The sequence below is a fragment of the Giraffa tippelskirchi genome, chromosome 9 (assembly GCF_054371585.1).
Source record: "Giraffa tippelskirchi isolate mGirTip1 chromosome 9, T2T-mGirTip1v1.2.pri, whole genome shotgun sequence".
Taxonomy (NCBI): Eukaryota; Metazoa; Chordata; class Mammalia; order Artiodactyla; family Giraffidae; genus Giraffa; species Giraffa tippelskirchi.
The window spans coordinates 42,510,058-42,536,494 of NC_137283.1; the positions used below are offsets into that span (position 1 = coordinate 42,510,058).

At 42.6% G+C, this 26,437-nt stretch overlaps 1 protein-coding gene across 15 annotated transcripts in view; it reads left to right on the forward strand.

The window, feature by feature from the left end:
• The window catches only part of ARHGEF3 (Rho guanine nucleotide exchange factor 3), a 331,638-nt gene that overhangs the window by 186,490 nt on the left and 118,711 nt on the right, over positions 1-26,437 (forward strand). The gene's annotated exons all lie outside the window — the stretch shown is intronic.

Genomic DNA, 26,437 nt, shown 5'->3' on the forward strand with positions numbered 1-26,437 from the left:
GGGAAATGTTAAAAAAATTTTTTTTTCATTTTACTGGAAGAAGCTGTGTGGCCAGCTTAAACTTCCAAGCCACTTGTTTATTGCTTGTGTATTTTCTCTCATAAAATGAACAATGAAATCAGTGCATCTGGGTAGAATCTAGATAAAGGCTGCTGTGCCGTGTTAGAGACTGGCTACTAAAGGTGGACCAGATGTCTGTCCCCCTCTGGAGGAAGTTGTCAGATTGGCCCAACTCAAGCAGCTGCATGGCTCAAAGGGCAGAAGAAGTGTCCGGCAGCATGGCTGAAGGAGTGGCTTTGGTTTTAACAGGTTCGTTTGAATGAAGATTCTGTACTTAGATTTGTATGACACCTTTCTTCTCCTCTGTTTCCTCATGTGGAAAAGACTTAACCTAACAGAATTGTTGTGAGGATCACACAAAACAGTAAAAGTGAGAGTACCAACCACGTAGCCTGGTACATAGTAGACACTCACCAAATGTTAACCTCACTGTATTTTCCTTTAAAAGCAGAAGTTTGCAAAAGATGTTTGAGTGACCTGGTAACTGTGCTAGTGATGATAGAGGTCAAAAGCTTTCTTGGATTTTTTCAGGTCTTTGGATGCTGAATTTCAGTAGCTTTCTTTGTGTGGCCTCCTTGTCTCCCAGTGACACAGTTGGGGAGGCTCCCTGGGCATCTGATGCTCTCATTGTCTAGGGACTGGGGGTCAGGAATCTGGCCCCTGCTGCGCTCCCCATGTCTGTTCATCGTTCACACTCCCTAGAACTTTAATCATCATGCGTGCACAGTGGATCCATCTAACGTTGGGGCCTGATCCTCCTCCTCCACAGACACCGCAAAAGCCACTGTTGTGAGATGAGGCTTCTGTGCTAAGAATTAAGAACTGGTCCATGGTGCTGGCTCTGTCTGTAACTAACGATGTAATCTTGGGCAAGTCAGTTCCTCTCTATGGGCCTCATCTGTTAAAAAAACAATTTTGAGATCCAGTCTTTAAAGTATTGTAAAAATTTGAAGCTCCATTGAATGCAGATTATTGGGTTCTCACCTGATAATATTTGCTTACCCATATAAGCAACGCTTTCTTAGTTATTTTTAATTGTGGCAGAGTTTTCTATGATGCACATAGCTATGATGGAGGGAGCCTGTGCTAGCTAACGTTAATGTATTCGCACATCTTTATTTGCCACATGGTGTTTGTTCCAGTCTTTAGAACCATCAGATTGATGGGTTGGACCAGTTTATTATGTTGCTATGGTAATAGGACAAAAAAGACGATGTTCTTCTTGCTTTTACTTTACTCATTGAATCTTTTATTGTTGGCAAGTGAAGTCTTTGGAACTTTCTTTATTGACAACAAGTTTTTTGGTGTTTGCAAATGTTTTTAATTTTGTGGCAATTATTAGAATTGTTGATGTTCAGAATATATAGAGCCCTTAGCCATCATATAGCCCAGTCCCCTCACTTTGAAAATGAAGAAGTAGAAGCCCAGGGACGTGTAGTGATTTAATAAGACTTTAACCTAGATCATTTCTAAGATCATGCCTCATCCTATGTTTTTGCTGAACTATGTTTATTTTTCAGAAAAATACATCTCTAGAAGCTTTATTCAAAGAACCACTCGACTCTTTTATATCAAAGGATTATTTGCAATCATAAGTTGTGATTTGGTTTTCATGTTGATCGGCATCCATGACCTTATCTTCTGATCAGAGTCATCTAAGCTCATATAATGAATTATTTGATGTCTTTTCTCCATATGCAGCCACAAAAAATACATCTCCCTCCCTTGCTGTATCTCTTAACCATATCATATCATGTTTTGTCACAGTAAAGAGACTTTCATGGAAGAGTCTACCTTTATGCTTAGGGATTCACCTGTGGCCAAACTCCTTTCTGATTTCTCTGTTATTTTTTCCTGATTCTTGGCAAACAGATTCCAGAACCTGGGCAGTTTCCTCCAAATATTGTCATGTAATATTATAATCATTATGAAACTTAAAAGAATCCTAGAAGCTGTTGGAAGACATGAAAACTGGTGTTGTGCAAGTTTACTGACAGTCCAAGCTATACAGAGATGATGGGATGTGTGACAGATACACATGTGGCCACAGAGGAATTGCTACTGATTTTCAGTGCCTTGCACCTAACAGATGCTTGGTAGAGACGAGTTGAATGAAGTAGTGGATAGAGCCACTCATGAGAAGATTGTAGCCATAAAGGCTGCAATGTCTGAGTAAATATCTGAATCCCATAAATTAAGGGTCTCCCCAAAGGTGCCTTTTAAATGGTAATATCCAGTAGAGTCACAGCAGCATTAATGAAGAGTTGTTTTGAGTCTGTTTCTATGTGTAGTGGAAAGTATCTGAAAAAAAGGTGGGTTCCAGTGGATGACTCATACCGGAAGATGTGAGGGCTTGGGAAAGTAACATTAGTAACTCTCAACTTTGATTCCACTTCATAAGTGGAAAGACGTTCACCAGATGTGTGCTTGAACACGAAGTTGCTGAATGGGGGACAGGGATCTTTGCGGGATCGTAGTCAAGTTTCCATTGAGTCCTAGCCCAATGCTGCACAATGAGCTCTTCATAAATACTTACAGGTTAGTGAATTTTAACAACGAAAAGAGTGGATCTTCCCAATGTGTCTGTGGAATTCAACACACGTATCCCCTTTCTAGAAATATATCTGTGACGTATAGTTGGAAAGTGTTAACACAGAAACTTTCCGCCTTTGATTAAAAGCATATATTGGTGTCTGAGTGTGGATAACACCAAACATTCCTGTTGACATCGTGCTTTATTTTAAAGCTTCAGATGACCATTCTTGTAGGTGCCTGCTACAGGGTTTTCCTTCTGAACGCCTGTGCAACCTCCTATTGAACTTGAGCTTAGAGACCAAACAGGAGTGGGTAAGCTAGAAAAGAGTGTATCCTTACAGAACAGGGCTCCGCAGTTGTTTGGGGGCGGAGTGTGTCATGGACTCTTTTGAGAATCTGATGATAGCACTGGGCTCCAGACTATTTTACAAGATTGACATGATTTTGTGGGCCTCACAGAGCCCAGCCAAGACCCCACATGAGGAGTTCCTCTTAAAAAGGAAACTGGAAGGATCTTAAGGCCTGGTGAGGTATCTCCGCAGAATTATTCTCCCACCTCCGGGAGCGCTTGGTGAAAAATGAGTTGTGACTGGAGAGTCTACACTAGTTGACAATATAATTGATCTCTGTTTTTTCCCACCACTTTACCCAGTCCACTGGTTGAGCCCCTGGCTTCCTGGCAGGATAGAACGCAAACTATTCTGGGGAGGAGGGGAACAGACTATATTTTTTAGCACTTTTGAGAACAATTTGCAGAGTGGAGAATGCTCCCAGAAGCCGCCTACAAATATTCTCTCACGTCAAAGGATATGAGTGGGATGGTTTCAGGGACATCGCTTCCCCCACAGCACTTTTCTCATTTGAATTCTAGTGGGCGAGAGACTCCCAAGTGAAGAGCTGGGTTTCATGGTCCCTCAAGCAAGGCCCTTGGCAGAAGAGCCAGGTGTGACCCTGATGTAGGGCACTGCTTAGCATCAAACATCCTTTATGAAAAAATACACGAATGTTGGGATAGGCACAAGAACACTTTCCAATGAAGAAACAGTGTAAAAGATAAAAAGGAATATATGTTCTTTGTTGCAGATTTGGAAAATGTGAGCACTAGAATTCACTATAGTCTTACCTCAAAGTAGTGGCTACATTTTAATGTATTACCTTTCTAGCATTATATACACACTCACTTAAAACTGTTTAATTATGAAATATTTCAGGCATACAAAGTGGTGTAAAGGATAATGTAAAATTCCAGGTAGCTACCAATGCAACTAAAGGCATGTGCCCTTAATGACGCCACAGGCCCTTAAAAAAATCCCTGGCTCTGCTGTGTTTAATGTTTATTGTTGCCTTCCCTGTCTATAAACTTGCTATGTACATGTAGCCCTAAATAGCACATATGTTATCAACCAACTTTTAAAGTTTATGTAAGCACACCGTTTTAATTGTGATCATAACATATTAATTTATTCCTGTATTTTCCATTTACTATATTGAAATCATGTCACCACAGCCTGAAACATTCTTCAATAAGATTATTTTAAATAACCACACTTTGTCAAATGGATCCACCAAGTTTATTTAGCCAGTCCTTCCTTGGATATTTAAGATAAGTTGCAGTTTTTTACTGTTACAAATACCACTGATGGGCATCCAAGAATATCTTTGTGTGATTCTTTTATCAGTAGGGTAAAATATAAAATTCCTGGCTAAAAGGGAGTGAATATTTTTTAAACCTGTTCACAGGTTTATACCCCTTCTGGCAGTGAGAGGTAGAAATTCAGTTCAGAGCATTTGAGCGTCTTGTGTGGAAACTCGGAATGGGGGATTGTTCTTAGTTTTCTTTGCCACATTCTCTTTCAGCTATATCGCTGGTCCCTTGCTAAGTGTGGCTTTATGTGGGACATTCGCTAACACCCCGTCTTTGGGAGGAGCCCCTCCTGTTGCCCTTGGCAGAGCCCAGGCTCTCTCTTACCTGGCAGGGAGGGGCTGGTAGTAGTGGAGTTGGTGGTGGGGCAGCCTTTCCATGCAGCGGGACTTCCCCACAGGAGCAGGTGGCTGAACTATAACTCAGGTTGGGATGAGGCCCATTTAACCCTCATAACAGTCTTGTGACCATAGGTGTTATCATACCGTTTTTGTAGATGAGAAAACTGAGGCTCGGAGAAATAAGCAATTTGCTCAAAACCCCACATTCTTGTAGATTCAAGGCCGGGAGAGCTGGCCCCCACAGCTTCTCCATGCTGCCTCCGGCACAGGAAGGAGAAAGCGTTTGGCTCCAGGCCTTCTGGTGATGGATGATGGACAGGACGTTGAGCTGGTCTTTTTGGCAACCCCCCTTGGAGGTTCATGCCCACGCACCTGCAGAGTACTACAACTGGGCTTTCCAAGTACTTACTCTGTTACACGATGCTCAGAGCACAAGAGTTGATACGTGAGAAGGGGGAAAAGCTTTCCCATCTCAGTGAAGCTAAATGACGTTTCTTTGCTAGGACGTGTTAAACCAGACGTGAAACAGCAGCAGGATTATTTTATCTCTGCTCAGCAGAGTCCAGATAATTACAAAAGATACCATTTCTGTGGTTTTGTTTCTCTTGGTCTGTTCTGGAACTTGCTAACTGAGGAGATTAGCCTTGCCCTGACCAGCATGAGGCCTTGATGAATTACGTGGGAGATTTTAATAATGCTCTTATCACTGAGGAGACCAGGCCTGCCCCTGAGACTGGGTTGTCAATAGCGCATATTTATATTTAACCTGATGGAATTTTTTTTTTTTTCTGTTTTGAAATTACGATCTGGTCTTGTTGCCTGTGAAATTATCTGGGCCTACAGTGGTGGAGATCCTGTGTTGAGTCCCAACCCAAATCTCTGATGGCAGATCTGCTCATTGTTGACATAGGCACATCTTATCTTGCTGTGGTTACTGTTGTTTAGTTGCTAAGTCGTGTCCATCTCTTTTTGTGACCCCATGGACTATAGCCCACCAGGCTCCTCTGTCCATAGGATTTCCCAGGCAAGAATTCTGGGATACATGGGAATTCCTAGGCATCTCCTCCTCCAGGGGATCTTCCCGACCCAGGGATTGAACCTGCGTCTCCTGCATTGGCAGGCGTATTCTTTACCTTCTTTATCTTGCCTTTGGCCTAATCGAGTAGGTTGTCAATGGTTGTCATTTCACTGTGTATTCACTATGGTCTTTTCTCTTTGATCCACCTCTTGAAAAGCACAGTGACAAAGAAGTTCCTGGGAGCTTCAGGACATGCTCTCAGAAGCTGCTCATGGGACAAAGTGTCAGTCATCATTTTTTGTCCCCCTTCAGTGACCCCCATGGGGCCCAGGATTATTGAGGGATCCTGTATTCTGAGTATACCTAGTTGTTTGAATTTGTCATCAGAATTACAGACTTTGGAAGTTTAGAGATTAATCACCTTCAGTTTCTCCACTTGTAACCTGAAATCATAGCAGTGCCTTGCCTTAGAGTTATAAGGATTAAAATAAGTTAATTCACGTAGAGCATATAGTACCTGGCCCTTGGTAAGCACAAAATACACTCGCTATTGTTGCTGTTGATTTCGTAATACCGTATTGATTCTGTGGTTCAATTTGAGGATGTCATTGTCAAAAATGTTCCATATATAGAACTGATTATGAAATTTAAAAAAAAAACAGAATATAAAGAGATGTATACAAGGAGTTTTATTACAGCATTTTAAAATAACAGCCATAATCTGGAAACAGCACGAGTGACTAAATTATATAGAGGCTTGTAAATGTGTTGCAAAATAGAAGTGCAAAACACGATTACAGAGCACATAACTGTGTAAGTTATGCCTCTGGATGGTTATGTGTATATGTGTCCACTTGAAGGAATACACATGGAGGGACATACACTACACTGTGGACAGTGGTTACATTGGGAGAATGGGGTTACAGGAGGGGGCGGTTGAGTTCCAGGGGTTCTTAACCTTTTGTATCTTGTGAAACCTATGAACCTCCCCCCACCCCCAAGACTGTTTAGATGTGCTTAAACTACAATATATGATTAGAACAAAACCCAATTTTACTGAAATGCTATGCTATGCTAAGTCGCTTCAGTCGTGTCCGACTCTGTGCGACCCCATAGACGGCAGCTCACCAGGCTCCGCCGTCCCTAGGATTCTCCAGGCAAGAATACTGGAGTGGGTTGCCATTTCTTTCTCCAGTGCATGAAAGGGAAAAGTGAAAGTGAAGTCGCTCAGTCGTGTCCGACTCTTAGCGACCCCATGGACTGTAGCCTACCAGGCTCCTCCGTCCATGGGATTTTCCAGGCAAGAGTACTGGAGTGGGGTGCCATTGCCTTCTCCGTTTACTGAAATATAGTTATCAAAATATTTAAAAGCAGAATTGTGGTGAGAGTTACATATGTGCTTCTTAATTAATGCATTAAGGAACAAGATCTGGCAACAAATCCAACATCTCATACTCCTTCCATGAAATGATGAGTAAATGATGTTTTAAAATACCCTCACCAGCCACACTGTGATTTGCAAACACAGTGATTTTTATGGTGACAAAGTCATGGGTCTGCTAATGCTTCTGTGATTCTGTGGTCTCCATTCATAAAGGAAGTGCTAAATTTCACTTGTTAGTAAAACTGATCTTCAGTGGGTTTTTTTTTCCATCCAAGCTCACAGATGCCCTGAATTGAATCTGTGCAATCCTTGGGCTTCTGAGGATTTTAGATTAAGAATCCCTGTTTAAGACACTCAGTCTGTTATGATAAGCTTGTACTGTATTACTTTAGTACTTCAAATGACTAAAATTTAAAAAAAATACAATAAATATAATTGATTTTGACCTGCTGGTATATGAGGTTGTTAGTGTTTTAAAGGAGGGAAAATAAAACATTACATAAAATTAAAGGATGGGGATAATGATGATAATGTTGTTTTTAGAAAGACTTTGCTATAAGCATTGAGTCAGTTCAGTTCTCAACTCTTGGTGTTTATTTAGATTTTTCTTTGAGAACAGCTTAGCTTTTTTAAATGAATGACTTAACTCACCCCAGTAGTTTAGTATAAGATCTTTTATGCTTTTTCTGCTATTGAAAAACAATTTTAGGGTAGAAAAATGTCCTTGTTTTTAAAAGATGAATACTGAAGTATTTAAAATGTCATTATATCTGTAATTTATTTTTGAATATTTTATTGTAAGTTGTAAAGTACATATTTTTAAAGAAAAATTTTATTTTTAATTACACATGTAACACTGCTTATATATTCCCACAATTAAAAAAATCAAACGAGAGGTAGAACTAACAACCCATTAACCATCCATGGCCCCACTTACCTTCTTAGGTATAATCTGGTTATTAACTTACTCTCCTCCTAGATATTTAGATATATAGATAGATATAGCTATAAAAATTAGTTTATGGTGGCTTTATAAAGATGTGTTGTCATTTTTTTTGTTTTACTTTGCAATTTGCTTTTTTTTCTTTTAAATTGTCTATTTTTTAGAGCACTTTTAGGTTTACAGCAAAATTGAGCAGAAAATGCAGATAATTTCCATTTGTCCTCTGTCCCTACACATGTTCGGTGTCCCCCCATTATCAGCATCCCCCACCGGAGTGGTGCAGTGTGACAACTGATGAACCTCCATTGACACACCATTATTATGCATAGTCCATAGTTTACATTAGGGTTCACTCGGTATACTTCCCCTGGGTTTTGACACACTTGTAATGACATATCCACCATTATGGTATCTTCAGAATAGCCCTGAAGATGCTCTGTGCTCTGCCTATTCATCTCTCTCTCATCTCAGCCCCTGGCAACCACCCATCTTTTTACTGTCTCCTTAGTTTTACCTTTTCCAGAATGTCATACAGTTGTTTTCAGACTGGCTTCTTTCACTCAGTAATAGCCATTAAGGGTCCTCCAAGTCTTTTCATGGCTTGAGAGCTTTTTTTTTTTTTTTTTTACTTTTTTTAATCACGGAAATAATATTCTGTTGTATGGATGTACCATAGTTTATTTATCCATTCCATTCACTTAGTGAAGGATATGTCTCATTGTTTTAACTGCTGCTTATTTTTGCACAAGACAAATGGGTCATAGTTTATTTTAACAGCATTCTCCATTGAGGGGCATTTTTGTTGTTTCCAGTATTTTCCAGTTACAATGACCGTCTTCATATTCCAGAGCAAGTAGTAAGGTAGATGCAAAAAAGTACCTGTGTACACTGGTTATTTTAAAGTTAATATGAATAATATAAGTTGCCATTTTTATAATTTAAATTTTTGTGCACACAGTTAAAAACCAAACTGTTCCCAAATGCAGATCTGAACAGGCCATGAGAACGAATAGAAAGGAAAGGTTCTTTTGTCTCCATCATGAGGGCTTCATTTAAATAAAGGCTGTGCAACTATTAAGCTTGTGTATCTCCAGAAGTGTGTTCCTTTTCTGTCACCCATGGTTAAAAATACAAAACTACAGTTGTAAATTCAAAGGAAAGGTCTTGTTATATTACCAAGTTTACATCTCAACTGCTTTTAAATTTTTTGTAGTTTATCATTAATTCTATTTTGACTGAGATTATTTGCAGTAAAAAGTCACTAGAAAATAATTGTTTACAAATACTTTTCTTATAGTTAATTTTTTTCTGAAACATAGCCTGGGTCTGTCCACCTGAAAATTACATAAATAATCTTGGTTAGAAAGTACCATCCAGGCTTCTATTCCCAGCTAATTGAGTTTTTCCCCTAAATGACTTATGTAATTGCATCAAGCCTCATCTTTGATCTGGTTATATAGTCCTAGTTTCAGTAACAGAAGCTGTTTTTCTTCTTTCTCTTCTTATTTGTGCCTGCTGCCCCTTCTCTGTGAAGAAAAGGTGGTGGGTTGACTTTGTTCCCTTAACATTTATTGTGCATAAACTTTTTACATTATTGGATTATTACTTGTATTTTGGAGGGACTTTTGAAAAATGTAGAAAGAATGAAGGATCCATGAGAATACTCGGGATCTGTATGTCTTCCTCCACCCAGCTCTAACGTAACATTGCTGTGCCTGGCTCGTTTTGTGGAGAGCTGATCAATATGAGCAACTGGTTTCTCTGTGAGCTACAGTTATAGCTGGTATTGAGAGTGAAGTGTTTGACTCACAGGTTTATTATCTTCAGTGATCCAAATGCAGAGTTTTGGGTTAACTCCTTAGAAACCTGCAGGGAATTGAAAGTGTTTATTTTGCTTCTTTCTTTAGCAGACTGACTTTGTTTTTTTTTTTCCTCTCTTAGTTACAAAAATGAGATTTCTTTTACTCCCCACACACCTCAAAACATCAGCCTCTAAAATTGAAATCTTCTACTGAACACAAGTCAATAAATCTTAAGTATCTTCTTCGCCTTTTTTTGCCAAAATGATGCTTTTGCTAGCCAGGTCTGTATGAATTCTATCCAAGGAGATATTTATTTCTATAGAATTAATGAGTTCCCTTGTTTATTGTTTAGTGCATTCATGGAAGTGATTCATGCACTAATTCAATTGACTGGTATTTACTGGACTGGACTGTATGTCGGCACAAGGACACTGAAGGAAGAGAAACTTAAAGATTCATTCATCTGCAGACAAGTGGGAACTGCATACCATTTTGTTACAAGTTAACCAATCACATAGAAAGCACATTTTAGCTTTTTACCCAGGACTGATTTTCTCCTTTCTGTAAGGAAATAAATCCAATTATCAGGATTAGTTTCGAAAAAAGAAATTTTGCTATGTATTCTGCTTGCTAACCTTTTTCTCCTAGAGAGTATCCCTGAAGTTGACTTATTTCTTGCTGATCAGCCCAGAGGCTCAACTGTGGATATACTTCACTTTATTTTAGGCAAAAACTGGCCCTGAGAAGTTATAGTCTTGCAGGTGAGCTTTGCATCTGTGTTCTCCAGAGAGTGAGCCAGCATTTGGTTTCAAAGCAAGAGCCCTGGAAGGAACCTTAAAGATTATCTAGTTGAGTATATTTCATTTTGTAGTTGTGGCAATTGAAGCTGAGACACATTACATGTCCAGCCCAAAGTGATCAAGGAAGAGTGAGAATATAATTTTGAAGATTTGTGTTCTGGATTGTACCTTAAACTCAGGAGGAGGTAGAAGCTAACAGTTCTGGTTCACCACTTCCTAGCTGTGTGACTTTGCACAATGTATTCAACTTCTCTGTGTTACGGTTTCCTTGGCTGGAAAATGCAGGTGACAGTAGGTTGCTATAAGAATTCAATAAGATAGTACAAGTAGGGCTGGGGCACAGTGCCTGACACAAGCAAGTACTCAATTGCTGTTGATAATGCAAAATATCCAGGAGCCATGGGACAAGACACAGGCAGAGATACTGTCGATTTCTGGCATTGCTGCAAAGAGTGCTGGTATGTACCCAGCTCTCTATCAAGATTTTGTTGAGTGGATTTTTTTCCAATGGAAACTTGGTAATTCTCATAGAGAATAAATGACACCAGGAAGGGGAAAATAAAGATACTTATGGGTTGCTTAAAACAAGAGGGTTGGGAAATTCTATGCCTTTTTAGGGGAAACAAGTTTGTTTTTAAATGTATTTATATTTCTAATGTATTTTTAAGATGTTGTAATATGTATGTAAATGAGTAAGTAATAATAATCAATAGGAATATTTAACTAAATGCCTCAACTGTTGATTTCATTCTGCAAAGCTTTGTTCTGAGCCCAGCTGTCATGATCAGCAGGTGACTGGTGGTAACACCTCTGTCAGCTCTGCCTCTCAATAGAGCCACAGCCACACCATTGTCACCTTCTCCAGCTGGTCCACCTTCATCCAGCTCCCATTATCTCCATGAAGTCTGCATGATTCCAGGGGCTTCCCTGCTTCTACCCTTGACCCTCTGTTGTTCCCTCTCAGCCCAGCAGCTGGAGGGGTTGCCTTAAGGCTGAATCACATGCTGTTTCTCTCATGTCCCCCTCCTCGCTCAGCCTCATTGCCGCGTCCCGAGGCCCTGCCCAGCGAGGCCATGTTGCTACTCCTGGAGCTCGTCATTTCCACACACTCTTTTCCCTGTGCTCCCGCCACTCTGGCCTTTTTCTTCTACACTCACACTCCAGGGCCTTGGCAGCTGGAGTTTCTGTCCATTTGGAAAGCTCTTTTAGGCACCCCTGTGACTTACTTCCCGTTTTCCTTCAGGTATCTGCTCAAATGTTCTTAGACTGACTTTTGCAACCCCCACCCCACCCCCTACCCCCGTGTAGAGCAGCATTTCACTCCCCACCCTCACCCCACCCTAGCTCTCCCTGCTCTTCCTACCTGACTTTGTATTTTTTTCCTTTTTGGTATTTATCATCACCTGCCACATGTTTTTTGTTTTTTTTTTTAATTTATTAGTATATGTCCACACTACAGTACAGCTCTCATTTTGTTTTCTGACATATTTCCAACATAGGGGATGATATCTGACACAGAACACATCTACTTGATATTTGTTGGATAAATGAATGAGTGGCCGCTTCATTGTTCATGTTTTGTGCTGTCTTCGAAAGGTTACTGTAAACATGAACTGGATTTATCTTGGTGACATTGTAAGAATATCTGTCTTCCTCTACCAACATATTTGCATTCCCTCTTTTTGGAAGAAAATCCATAAAACAGGAGGCAAAACCAAGGCCTACCTGTGGTGTACAAAGTGAGATAAGTGAACATAATGCCAGGCTTTTACAAGCTAATGATAGAAATCAGCCTGGAGATAAGAGGATATAAGTGTGGAATGTACATGTGATTTCTACAGATGTGGAATCATTGATGCCAGTGCTTTAATATTTCACTCACTTTGTGCTGCAGGAGTCTCTCAGGACAATGGTAGGAATGGAAATTTTCTGTTACCATGAAAAGCATTCCCCTTTTGAAGTCTCAGTTCCTTTCCATCTAACTGGTATTCATTGAGTGCAAGGCCCTGTTCCTGGTGCCCACCACGTGGGGAGAGGAGGAGAGAGACATGCGAGGAGCTTGTCAGGTACACTCATCTCTGGATGATCCCGGTTAATGAAAAGGAGTGTATTCTGGGCCAGTTAAAACAGTGGGCTACTGGACATTAATTGCAGCTCACCCTGGACTGTGTTCAGCGATGACATTGCAATGTGAGCTTGTCTCACCTTCTTGAGCATTCTCAGTGTGTTGACGCTCCTGCTCAGTTGCGTCCGACTCTTTGTGATCCCATGGACTGCAGCCTGCCAGGCTCCTCTGTCCGTGGGATTTCCGAAGCAAGAATGCTGGAGTGGGTTGCCATTTCTTCCTCCAGGGGATCTTCCTGACCCCAGGGATCGAACCCACCATTTCTTGTGTCTCCTGCATTGGCAGGCAGATCTTTTTACCACTGAGCATTCTCAATATGTGAAGAAAATAAGGGAGCCACTTTGGAGAGACCCAGCTTTGTAGGACCTGGGAATGTGCCAGGTTAACCCAACTGGACTTGGGTGGAATTCTTTCCCACTCTCCTCCAGGGTTAGTGGAGGAGCCTCACCTGGCAAAGTGATGCAGGCCACCTGCTGTACTGACCTACCCCCTCTAGCTTTGTGTGTTTAGCTTATCTTACTTGGAAAAGGTAAATAAGGTTGTGGTTTAAAGTGCCTTTTATTGACTGTAAACTTCAAAGACAGTGGAAAACTAAATAAGAGGTGCTGAATGGACCCAGGAATGAACCTGATGATCTATTCAGCTCATTCATGCTAATAACTGGAGAGGTGGCTTTTTAAAAAAATTTGCAAATAACCCAAAGGCAGATGATTTATCTGTGGCTAACAGAGGTGACTGCACTTTGAGCAAGATGTCCAAGCTCAGTGGTGCCCCATCAGCCATGGGAACTGGCTAAATTCCATAGAGGAGATAGAGGAGAGAAAACACCTTCTTTACCATGGTTTGATTTTCACACATTTGAATATTATAGCTAGCTGAAAAATCCTGGGCTTTAAAATATTGTATATTATCTTCCTTTACTGTGGTTATTTCATGTTGTTTTGCCTTCACAAGAGAACAGGGTTCGCTCATAATTATGTTTCTGAAGTACCTTTTCTTCATCACTGTTGACACCTCGCCGTGTTTGCCTTGCTCTCTTTTCCGTAGCAGAACACTTCTTTATGTCCAGCCCAGGCTTTGCCGCATTGTGTTCTCTGCCTTGCTGCTGCTTTAAGTTTTGCTCCGTCTCTCATGATGGTCCCTCTCTGTAATACAACCAGCAATTGAGGCTGAAGTTTAATTTACAGTATTGTCTGATTGCAGAAATAGGCCTGTCATGCGCTCTCTGTCCCTGCAGGGAAGTGGAGGAGTGTCTGAAATGAGAAATGAGCCGGCTGTTGGCGACAGGCAAGAAAAATGTGTCTGAAAACAGGGATGGCATGAAGGGAGGGTTATCTCTATGTGGTATATAATGAAAGGCTTGATTTATGGGGTCTCAGGAAACCACAGTAAGGGGCAAAATTGCTGTTGGGACCCCAGAGGTTTTGTTTAGTTTGGGAGTTTATGTTTGACTGAAGGTCTTAGGTTGTTGGCAGAAGAGGGACAATTTACTGAGCAGATTTTGAAATGTTGTTATATTTTATGTGATGTGGTCCTACAGACGCAAGCATGCTTCTGAGAAAAGGCTACTGAATCACTTCCCTGTCTCCTAGAAAGGTCTGCCATAAGTGGCATTGATCGTTGACTAGCTTCCTGATGTACAGGTGACTCAGAAGCCATTTCTAGAGTCTAAGTTCTTGAGGGCCTTACACATATTTTTAAAATCTTTTCCTCATTTATTCTTTTATTCATAGTCATGTTCATTGGGCATCTCTGACAGTCACACTGTGGTGGTGATGAGAGGATAAAATGGGGAACAAGCAGGGCAAGGTGACTTATACCGCAGTGATGAGGTAGATATTAATTAAAAATCACAGTAATAAGAATATAGTAACAAGTAGAAATAAAAGCACAGGAAACATGTAGCTATGAGAGTGTTTAAGCAAGGACCTTGATCTAGTCATGAAAGGTCAAGAAAAGCTTCTTTGGGGAAGTGAGATCGGAAAGAAGGGGAGTGTTAACTAGGTTAAAGGGGAGAATAGAGGAGGTGCAGCATGGTAATGGCATGTGCAGAGGTCCTGTGGTAGTATGGGGCACGCTGCTTTAAAGGCATGTGTGGCTAGTGGGTGGTATGTAGTAAGACTAGAGCAGTCAACAGGAGCCAGACCATGTAGAATCTCAAAGAACTTGCTCACGAATGAGTAGGGGAGAGGGTAAGCAAGGGTATGAGTTGCATTTTGAGAAGACTCCTCAGGCTGCTGAGTGGAGAATGGCTCAGAGGAGGCCAAGGTTAGATGCAGACGACCAGTAGGAGGCTGCCTCACTTTCCTAATGATGATGATAATGTCGTTGTCCACAACTTAGCTGGTTGTGGAGCAGATGGGTTTGAGGGACATGTGGAGCGCTTTGCATCTTTACTACCTTGTCTTGAATGGGCACTTCTCCGCATGGATTAGGAGACTTAGGTTTTATTTTGACTTCTGTCATTGTGTAGTTATCAGACCTTGTACTTGTTGGTTCACCTCTCTGGTCCTCAGTTTCCTCATCAATAAAATAGTAAGAGATAAGAGTACATCATTTTCAGTGCCAGAATTCCCGGGGTCCATGATGTTTTGAGTACCATGGGTTTTTCAGGTAGTTGAGTAGAAAGTAAATACATTAGAGATCAGTTAATAATGGGAGACTAATATCTAAGTTCGCTCATACAATCATGTGGCTTCAAGTCCTTCTCTCCAACTCCTTGTATGATGGAAGAATACATAAGCAGGTAGGGGCACTAATGCATATTTTCCCATCTCTTACCAGGGCAAACACTAGACTCTTCTTTAATTAGGACGGCTCTTTAATTAATCTTAACTCAGGCTAGTATAACAAAAGACCATAGTAGCTTATTCAAAAACATTCCTCTCTTTCTCACACCACTCCCCAAGGTGGTTCTGGGTCAGATATTTATTTCTTACAGTTTGGGAAGCTGAGAAATCCAAGGTCAGGTTTCCAGCAGATCTGTTACTTAGTGAGGGTCTCTTCCTGGCTTGCAGAGGACTGCTTTCTCTCCTCCTCTCTGTGTCATCACAGAGTGGAAAGAGAGAGCTCTGGTCTCCTTTCCTTTTCTTATGAGGACACTAATCCCCTTGTGGGACCCCACCCCCAGGACCTCATCTAAACCTATAATCTCCCATAGCCTCACCCCCAGACATCATCACGTTGGGGTTTAGGACTTCAAAATATGAGTTTGAGGGGACACACACATTCAGTCCATAGCAGATGGCTTTTTAAAACACACCAGCTGTGACTCCCAGAAAAACAAAACAAAAACCTTCATGTGAGTAGGAGTGAAAGCAGAGGTTCTAATGAAGCAGCCCAGTGTACACAGCCTAAATGAAGTGGAAAAAGCTAGAGGAGTTTTTGCTAAGGGGGTTCGTTTTTTTCTCCTGTGCCTAGGATTTTTGAATCCTTTGTCAGCAGTTGTAACAGGGCCTTAGCTGCAACCACAAACATTTTCCAATGGAGGAGTGGTGATAACATTTTCACTGACCTAAAAAATAATAATAATAATAATAATGGCATGGCCAAAGGAAAGGCAGGAGATGTAATTTGCTGGTCAGCCTTGGTCAGCTGCCCACAGCAGCCTTGTCCTGCATGAGTCTTTAAATGGATGATGCACATTGCCACGGAGATCCCTGGAGGGTGTGGGGACGGCCCAGCCTTGGCCTCATAGAGGAGCCACACATTCAAACAAGAGCGGCACTGTCGACCTTCAGACTGCAAGTGGTGGACTGCTTTCTTTGTGCCATGTCGCCCAGCGAAATAATCCTAAGAAAAGCTTTTTTGTTCAGTCCCTGGAACAAGAGCAAGGATTTGGGGAAGGAGTTTTTCCCCAACCTCTGTAAAAGTGTTTTGAAGTTGGCCCAGCAGTAGCTGTTTGGCAGATATAAGTTCAAAGTGAGCACAGGAGAGGGGCGTGGGATTTGGGGCATATTGAGGTTCTCAGTGGTTCTCAGTAATTTTCGGGGTTCTTGTTGCATCTCTCACACTTAAAAGGATAGCTGTTTCCGGCTCCCAGTCCCCTCCCCACACCTTCGTCTCTGCGCTATCCCTTATAAATCCCCGAATGGTGGATGGGTGAGGAGGTCAGGGACTTGCACTCCCCCATTTCAAGCTATGAATGAGCATCTGTATTTCTTCATTTGCATCAGCATGGCTAGAGGAAGCTGCCTTTTCGGCACACCTGGTGCCATGTGTGGGTTTCAGGGGCCATTTGAGAAATATTACAGATCTAGACCAGTGGAAGTAAAGCTGCTGCTGCTTATACTGGAGCCATTTGGTTGAGAAAGAGCAAAAACCATAAACAGACAGAACCCATAAAGACCAGGTGAGGAGGTTCCAGTGACCCTTAGAAAAGAGAGAGGAGGAAGTGTCTGAGTGAGGCACATTCTCTGGCTTTGAGGAGAGAGAAAGAGAGCCATCTGGCAGAAGCTTCTGGGCTGAGCACAGGGCCGGGCAGTGGTGGTCTCCACGCCTTGATCCCTGCAAGGCTCCAGCAGCCCCCCTCTGAGGGCCCAGCAGGTCTAGGCCTGTCCACACCACCCCCAGCCTCACTGCTCTACAAACACCGGCACACTTTACAAAGTGGGGGGTGCTCCATGGTCCCCTTGTGCAAATCCCTCAAGAGAGGAAAACTGTGTGAAGCCCCTACTTCTGCCACTGCCTTCTTCTGGTCTCAGCATTCTTTGCTTTCCCTGTTAGGAGATGGTTTCCTTTGCTATGTTTTCACCTGGATAATCTAGGTGTTTTTATTTCGCAGTATTTGAGGAGCTCGAGTTGGTTTTGTTCCAACCCTAGATAATGGAATTGGACTCCACAGCTTTCTAAGTCATCTGTGGCCATCCCTTGACTTGTGCAGGGTGAGATGGCCTCTGAGACTGCTCTCTGGTCCACCCTCCCTCTGAAGATGGTGGCCAAGGTCCTAGACTGAAGTCAACAGAGAGGAAGACCCCACCATTTACTGAGGACCCGTGGGTGCCAGGCACTGCGGTCGGCAGCTCCTCTCATCTGCAGAGCCAGCCTGTGAAGTCATCATCATCAGTCTCGTCTTATAGGAAACCCAGGTAGATGTGGTGTCTTTTCTCTGAGCCTCACTGACTCTCACAGGGGTCTTTTCTGGCCAAGAACCTCCTGTTTCTTCCTGGTGGCAGAGGACCAGAGGCACTTTATTTCTGCAGTATTAGCTTTTTATTTTTTTTTTTCCTTTGTGAGCCCAAGAAGTGCTCATGAAGACAGATCTTCCATTCGTTAGCATCCTCCTGGCAACAGAAGCCATGGTGTGCCCCCCCCCCTCAGCTGGCCAGTGCCAGCTTCCAAACTAGAAATTACCTTGGGGCTTTTTCCCTCCCTACATCCCCCACCTTCCATCAGGCTTATCTTTTCAAGAACATAAATCAGATCATATTACTTAGTCAAGCCCTGCAGTGACTTCCATGAGGTCTATAAATTTGAACTGAAAAAGAAATACACCGTCGTTTTCACTAACCTCCAACTGAAATTTAAATTTCCTTTTGTTACAAATGAGGGCGACAAACCCCAGAGGTACCTGTGACTTTGTCACCAGAAGAAACCCTAATATTTTCTTTTCACATCACACTGGTTCCATACATCCCTAGATATCATGTATGCCCATGATTATTCTGGATGACAGTAGTTATTAGACCCAACACCTGATCTTGTTATTTAAAGCATGAACAAAGAAACCATGTTACCATAGTTACATAAATTAGTTTTCTAATATGTTGATAACTATATTTGTATATGGTATTCTTTCCTGGAGAATTCCATGGACAGAGGAGCCTGGCAGGATACAATCCATGGGCTCACAAAGAGTCAGACACGGCTGAGTGACTGACACACATATTTTTATATAGTGGGATCCCTTAATCAGAAGTGTACCAAGGTAGAGTTGTGGGGGAGTAATGGGAAGTCATCCAGTTTCAGGTGATGCATTGGCTGAAGAATTTAAAAGCAGCGAAAAGCCAGTTTCAAGTCTATCTGCCTTTTAAAATTTTTTTTTAAATTTATTTTTGGTTGCTCTGGGTCTTTGTTACTACACATGAGCTGTCTCTAGTTGTGGAGAGTGGGGGCTACTCTCTAGTTGTGGTGCACAGGCTCTTCATTGCGACGGCTTCTCTTGTTGCAGAGCACAGGCTTAGTTGTACCTGGACATGTGGGATCTTCCTGGACCAGGGATCAATCTCATGTCCCCTGCATTGGCAGGCAGATTATTCTTAACCCCTGGACCACCAGGAAAGTCCCCGAGTTGGTTTCCTTTTTCTTATTACTGTATGCTGGCAACTTGAAACAACGTCAGTGATACTGTACTTCTTGCTGCCAGGATAAACCGCTCCCATTGTCCCCCTGCCTCCACACCCACACCTGTGCCCTTTCAAATTTCTAATTTGTTGGTTTTTTTGTGTCATTTAAAAATATTTTGTAAAAAAAAGAAAAAAGTCCACAGGCTTCAGGAAGCTGATCAAGAGATCCATGGTGTTAAAACAATTAAGACTTGGAAAAAAATACAGATCCACTTTCCTTGGCCTACAGGGCCCTGTATACCTGCCTGCCTGCCAACTGTGTTTCTCTCTTGGGACTTTCTAGCAAATCAGAACTTTCTGATGCTCCTCAAGCAAGCCAGGTTCATTCCTGCCGTTCCTCTTTGCCCAGACTTGGCTCCCACCTTTTTCTGATCTCAGTTTTCAATGCCACCTCCCCATAGGGGCCACCCCTCACATACCTGGCAAAGGGAGGCCAGCCTTCCTGCAGTGTCTCTTCTTGTAAGTATCGCTATGGAAGCGTCCGTTGTTCTTATTTACTGACATCCTGAAAGGTAAATCCCTAAGCACAGAACGGAACTCCCACTGTCCTAACCCCTGCTGTAGCCCCAGCCCTTGGCACCTTGCCAGGTGCAGACAGGGACTCAGTGTCCTTTGGGCTGAGTTTGCATCTCTTGAACTTTCCACGGTAGCAGCCAGTTGATCGTGTATCTTTGGTTGTTGTTCAGCCATAGCCATGCCGTGCAGCTGGCAGCATCTTACTTCCCTGATCAAGGATCTAACCAGGGCCCACATCAGTGAAAGCACTGAATCCTAACCACTAGACCACCAGGGTGGTCCCTTTTATATGTGTATAAGTTTAATCACTAGACTTAAAGACTAAAACAGTTCCTTCAAAACCTAGGAAAATGCATTCAACTATAAAAATGCATGTGGATACAGCGAATGTGTTATGTAACAAACAGGGAAGGAAAGAAGAAATTTCTCAAATGTAATTTATAGGTGAGAAAATGGTACCAGATTTTCTCTCCTACCTTCTTTGGTGTTGTGTTGGTTTGGAGAAAGCGGCAGAAATCTTGACTCAAAGCACCTTAGACAGTGGTCTCCCAGAGTAAGAAGGATAGATGTAGGATGGTTCCTGGTTGATTCACTCAGTTATTCAACTCTTACGCAAAACCCAGAATCCACACTCTTTAGGTTGATGCCCCTCATGGTTGCAAAGTGGTTGCCAGTTGCCACTGATGCAGTGTGCTTACATTTTCTTCCCTTTAGTATGATTGGGCTCATTAAGTCACATGCTTATCTCTGTGCCAGTAACAACCCCCAGAGAGCTACCATGCAGACTGATTCAGATTATGCAGTCGGTGTGAGGTGAATATTTGTGTTAAACAGGGTTTCCAAAGGGAGCGAGAAAGGGGGAACAGATGTTGGGAAGGCAGTATCCTTCCTATTGTGGATCCTGCAGTGTCCACTACCAGTATAGCTCTTATAAAAAATCAAATTTCATTGTTGTTTCAGTGTTGAGGAATAGCCACTTAGAATGGGTTCTGATGGAGACAGTTCTAATCTTTCTATTTTTTTCAAATGCATGGGCCTTTTTCCTTTGAGAAAAAATTTTTAAAAAGATGATTGCCTTTATCTTGGCCTTGTTTATCAGTCATGTGACTTGGCAACTGCAGACTTGGATGCTTATGTAAGAGGCTTTGGTCTCCATGGTTTTAAAGGGAGCGTGTGCAGCAGGGATTTGGGAAAGCTCTAATATAAATTTTCAAAGAAATAACATTGCTTAGACCTTACTTAGATTATGAAGAAGCAAGTCAGTTGATCTTGGGAGGCAGAGCAAAGCCCCTAACCGAGCTCTGGAAAGCCTCTGTTTTTTTTTTTTTTTAACTCCATTTTTATTACAGCAGAAGTGTCAGCTGCTCTTGTGATGGATCCTAAGAAAGTTAAAAAAAAACCAAGAAATCTCAAGGTGGAATAGAATTTGGTTCACTGTAGGAAAATTATAAGACAAAAGATGCAAGTAAATGAGGAGATTTGTTTATATATTATATAAATATGCAGATGTGCAGAGAAAGGTCTGGAAAGTGAGCCACTGTGCAGCAGAGATGGAATGCACCAAAGGTAAAGGGAAATAATGGGGGCTGGGACATAGTGTAGAGGAAGGAAGAGGGGGAGTCTGGGGGGACTTAAGTTATATTTGTAAGGAGGCTATATATTCATGAATTACTAGTGTAATAAATCATTAATAAAAAACTGAGTCAGTTTATTAGCAGTAGCTAGACAAGTGAAATTGCAGTATTAGATTTGATGGCTTAAGAATCCTTCAGCCCCATGTTGGTATTTGAAGGCTGTGGGGTAAAGACTAGAGAAAGAAGTTGAGATTTCTAAAAATGTTGAGTTATTGTTCTGCTGGGAGAAAGTGAAAGTCGCTCAGTCGTGTCTGAGTCTTTGTGACCCCATAGACTATGCAGTCGATGGAATTCTCCAGACCAGGATACTGGAATGGGTAGCCTTTTTCCAGGGAATCTTCCCAACCCAGGGATCGAACACAGGTCTTCCACAATGCAGGTGGATTCTTTACCAGCTGAGCCACAAGGGAAGCCCTAGTCTTCTGGACCAAGGTTGTTTTCTTCCTTTTCCTCCTCCCCTCGTTTTCCCTGAGCTTCCTTTACCTTCCTGAGTAACGTGTGTTTCATGCAACTTGGTGCTCTTCAGTGGTGCCATCTCCAAGGATTGGCTGTTTACAGATTCAGATGTCCAGTCCCCAGTAGACCTCCCCAATGTACACTGGATCAGGCCCCCACCCCTATATATCCTGCCTCAGCTCCAAGCCCCTCGGCAATGGTCTGTGGGATTAAAACTTAGTGAAATGACACACTTGGGACCAGGAAAGAGCCTTTTGAAAGCCAAATAGTGAAATTGAAAAATGACACTTGTCTCTTGGGGTGTAAAGCTTTAGAAGTTAAATTTCCTTTTATTTTAAGGTTAAGGGTAAATATTCAGAATGCCTTTACCAATGGCAGCTTTCACCCATCATCTGTACCATGTATATCACAAATAAAAGAGAGATGTGATTCAGCATTAATTACAGCTTTTCCCCCACTTCATTGTCTGTGGTTTATGCTGCAGTCATTTAAGGGACAGGCAGCAGAGAGCACTTGTTTTTCTATCAGTAAAGGTCCGTTTATTGCTACCAAGATGAGATATTTGTAAAGAGACAGAGAATACATGTCTGGATTCATATTCCTCCACTTTTGTGGGAAAGTCATTTTATCCCCTGCATAAAAATGGGGACAGTAATCTCTCTTGACAGCCTTAAGTCTTTCTCTTTGCAATGAACACCCTTCAGTGACTGCTGGCAGCCCTCCATCCTGCCCCTCACCTCCATCTCTCTCCTCCCCACTCTGGTCAGCCCCATTCACTTCTGGGTCCACTCCAGTCTGGATTCCCCCCTTAGCCCTCCTCTGACCTTGTAGCCATATATCATATGTTGCTGTCAAATATATGACCCAACTGCCTTGGCCACCGGCTTTTGTCATGGCCACATCTAATGGCTCTTTTCCCATCCTGACCTCTGCTGACTGTTCCTGATTCAGCTCCCCTTCTGTGTGGCCTCCATGACCGCACATTCTCCTGTTTCATCCTCACCTTTCTGGCCACTGTGCTTGGATTCCTTCACAGGCTCCTCTTCCTATGGCCATCCCTTAGAAGGGAGGCATCCTCCTGGGCCCTGAGTGAGGCTTCCTGGACAGCTGCATTTGAATGTCTCCCCAGACTTCATACTTCCTGTGTCTAAGACACAACTCCTCCCCACCCACCCACTCACCCACCCCCCGCCCCACTCCACCAGATCCACAGCCCCTCAAGGTATTTCTGTCCCTGACTGGTACCTCTCAGTTCCACAACCAGGAACCTGGGTGGTAGCACAGCCTTCCACTCCTTCCCCTAGTTTCCCCACACTGAATCTGTCTCCAAGTTTCAACCTGTCCGCCCCAGTACCTCTTCGTTTGCCGAGGCCACTCAGTCTTTGACCTGCATTCCTGCTGCCAGCTGGATCAATCTGCCTCCTTTCTCCCCGTCACATCTATTCCCCACATGAAGGCAGAAGGATCTTCCTGAAATACAAGTTGGGTTGTCACTCTGCTACTCTACACCTTTTGCTGCCACTTCCTGTTCCCTCTAAAGAAAGCCAGACGATAAAGCGTGCTTCTTAATGTGGCTTTCAAGACCCAGCCCCTGCCTGCCTCTGCCTCTTTCCCCAGTCCCCTTCTCCCTCTGAACCTCCTTGATCATGGTCCCGTCCACTTGCTGGTCCTTCTGTACTGTTGTTTCCTTCATCCTATCTCTGCCTGATTGTCGTTCAGGTCTCAGCTTTCACTGTCACTTCCACTCAGAAGTCCCCCCTGACCCTCAAGGAGTGTGATGTGCCCCTTCTGGAGGCTTCCATAGGAGCCTGTGCTTTCATTTGCTATGTAAGTCCCTGCAGTGCCCAGCAGAACTCTTGGCACACAGGATGTGCTTCACAGATACTCAACAAAGAAAAGCAAGAATGAGGATTCATAGCATGTGAAAGAGGCTCTGAAAATTCTAAAACATTAAGTTCAGTTCATAACAGAACTATAATAAAAATTTGGCAAGAAAACCTTGTATAATGAGGTAACTCAGTTATATTTTTGAGGATGGAAGATGTGAGCTTTCTTCTACACAATCACCAGACCTTTTTGTTGGTAGATTTCTGATTCTCGTATTCCCTGGAATTTCCTCTGATGATGTTCTGTCATCCATTCTTTTCTATCTGCACTCCTTGCTCAGGTGCTAAGAGAAAAGTGCTGCATTGAAAGAAATAAGAAGCAAGGTTCATAATATGTACAGATTTCCATCTTTGGATCAAATTCAATATTTAAAAATCTGTACTGTTTCAAAGAGGTCTTATTTTCTTAAACACAAAATCCCTTAAACTTCAAATAGAGACTCAGCTGAAGCCGTCTTTGGCTATTCTTAGCCCTTGCTCTTACTGTTTTTTCAAGGCCGCGCATGATCTATACATCCATTGAGCAGTCTGGCTTCCTCTTTGGGAAGTAATAATTCTGGTGAGTCAAGGGAATGGTTGGTAGGATAAAGTGGACATTTCAGATCAGGGTTTGATGAATCAGGCAGCTGAGCCTGAAGCTGGAAAGATTACCCACTGCATACTTCACATTTTCTTCTCCAAGTTGACCATTAAGAATGGCATATTGTACAAATGGGTTTTTTTGCAGCATGTGAATCAGCTTGTGACAATTCTGTAGGGTTTTTTCCTTTAATCTCATGAAATAAAAGAGAATTAGTCATGATTTTGATCTGCAGAAGTAAGAAAGGGGCCCAGGCCTATTCCTTTCTGCTGATGCATTTGAGAAAACGCATGTCACGCAGCAATTTGTGTTGTGTGTGTATGCATGAGTGTGAATGTATGACCTCCAAAGGGGAGAGCAGCGTGTTTGGGCTCAGGTGACTTTCCAGGCTGTGCCTCCCAGGGTCAGGTCACTGATGGTCAGTGTGGTAGGTCTAAAGGTCCTTTTTTTTTCAGACCTCTGATATCTCTGGGCTCTGATTCAACCCAAAGAAGCTACAAGGGAAATAACCAGAAGGATACTTAGATTCTTCCTCCTCTGAGATAAAAGCCCTTTACATGAAAAGAAAGCAATGAATAATGAAATAAGATTAGGGTCTGCAAAGAGCAATGGGGCCCCCAAGACCTCATCCTGGAGTGTTCTCAAGAGGAAATTTCTTATTTCCACACTGGGGCATTTTTGATGGAGTGATACACACATCTCTCTTGCGGTGGGCTTTTCCTGCATCAGGAGGAACCTAAGGAAGGCCCAGGGTTGGGAAACGTTGGCGTAGGAGCAGAATGAGTCAGATGGTAGAGGAGACTCAAAGGTTACACTGTTGGTGGGAATGCAAACTAGTACAGCCACTATGGAGAACAGTGAGGAGATTCCTTAAAAAACTGGAAATAGAACTGCCATACGACCCAGCAATCCCACTGCTGGGCATACACACCAAGGAAAGCAGAATTGAAAGAGACACATGTACCCCAATGTTCATCACAGCACTGTTTACAATAGCCAGGACATGGAAGCACCTAGATGTCCATTGGCAGACGATGGACAAGAAAGCTGTGGTACATATACACAATGGAATATTACTTAGCTATTTTTTAATGCATTAAAAATTAAATTTAATGCATTGAATTATTTTTAGAATGCATTTGAATCAGTTCTAATGAGGTGGATGAAACTGGAGCCTATTATACAGAGTGAAGTAGGTCAGAAAGAAAAACGCCAATACAGTATATTAACACATATATATGGAATTTAGAAAGATGGTAACGATGACCCTATATGTGAGAAAACAAAAGAGATAGAGATGTAAAGAACAGACTTTTGGACTCTGTGGGAGAAGGCGAGGGTGGGACGATTTGATTTGAGAGAATAGCATTGAAATATGTATATTACCATATGTGAAACAGATCGCCAGTCCAGGTTTGATACATGAGACAGGGTGCTCAGGGCTGGTGCACTGGGATGACCCTGAGGGATGGGATGGGGAGGGAGGTGGGAGGGGGGTTCAGGATGGGGAACACATGTACACCCATGGCTGATTCATGTCAATGTGGCAAAAACCACTGCAATATTGTAAAGTAATTAGCCTCCAATTAAAATAATTAATTACAAAAAAGAAATGACTTGCTCAGAAGTTTATCTCTGGGGATAGGCTTTGGGAAATCACAATTTTGTCGTTTTTGCTTGTCTTCTACTTTTTCTGCAAAGTTCATATATAACTTATACACTAAAAAACACAAAATAAGTTTTTGTTTTGTTTTGTTTTTGTTTATTCTTTAAGCAAAGAGAGTATTGGAGAGAAAACTGAGGAAAGAAAACCCATTAGGAGGTTATTGAATAGTCCAGGGGAGGAGACGGGTTTCCCTGGTGGTCCAGTTGATGAAGAATCCGCCTGCCAGTGCAGGAAACGCAAGAGACGAGGGTTTGATTCCCGAGTCAGGAAGATCCCCTGGAGGAGGACATGGCAACCCACTCCAGTGTTCTTGCCTGGAGAATCGCATGGACAGAGGAGCCTAGCGGGCTACAGTCCACGGGGTCACAAAGAATAGGACACGACTGAGCATGCACACAAGTCGCAGGGGAGGAGACTAGGGCACAGAAAAAGAGCAGAAGAGAAGTGACTGATGAAGTGAAACCCGTGGTGCTAGAAGCCAGGCAGGGGATGTGGGAACTCGATCGCCTTGTTTCAGTAAGTGGAGCGGAGGTAAATGGAGGAGGAAAGTGGAGAGAGACTTCCCCTGGACACAGAGGATGTGGAGGCCGGGGGGACACAGGCACCCTCAAGCACACAGCTGGGGCCCTCATGTAGACTCTGAAGGCATTTTCCCTCCAAAAGACAACATGATGAACAAGCAAATAGGCGATCCTGGGAGCCAGA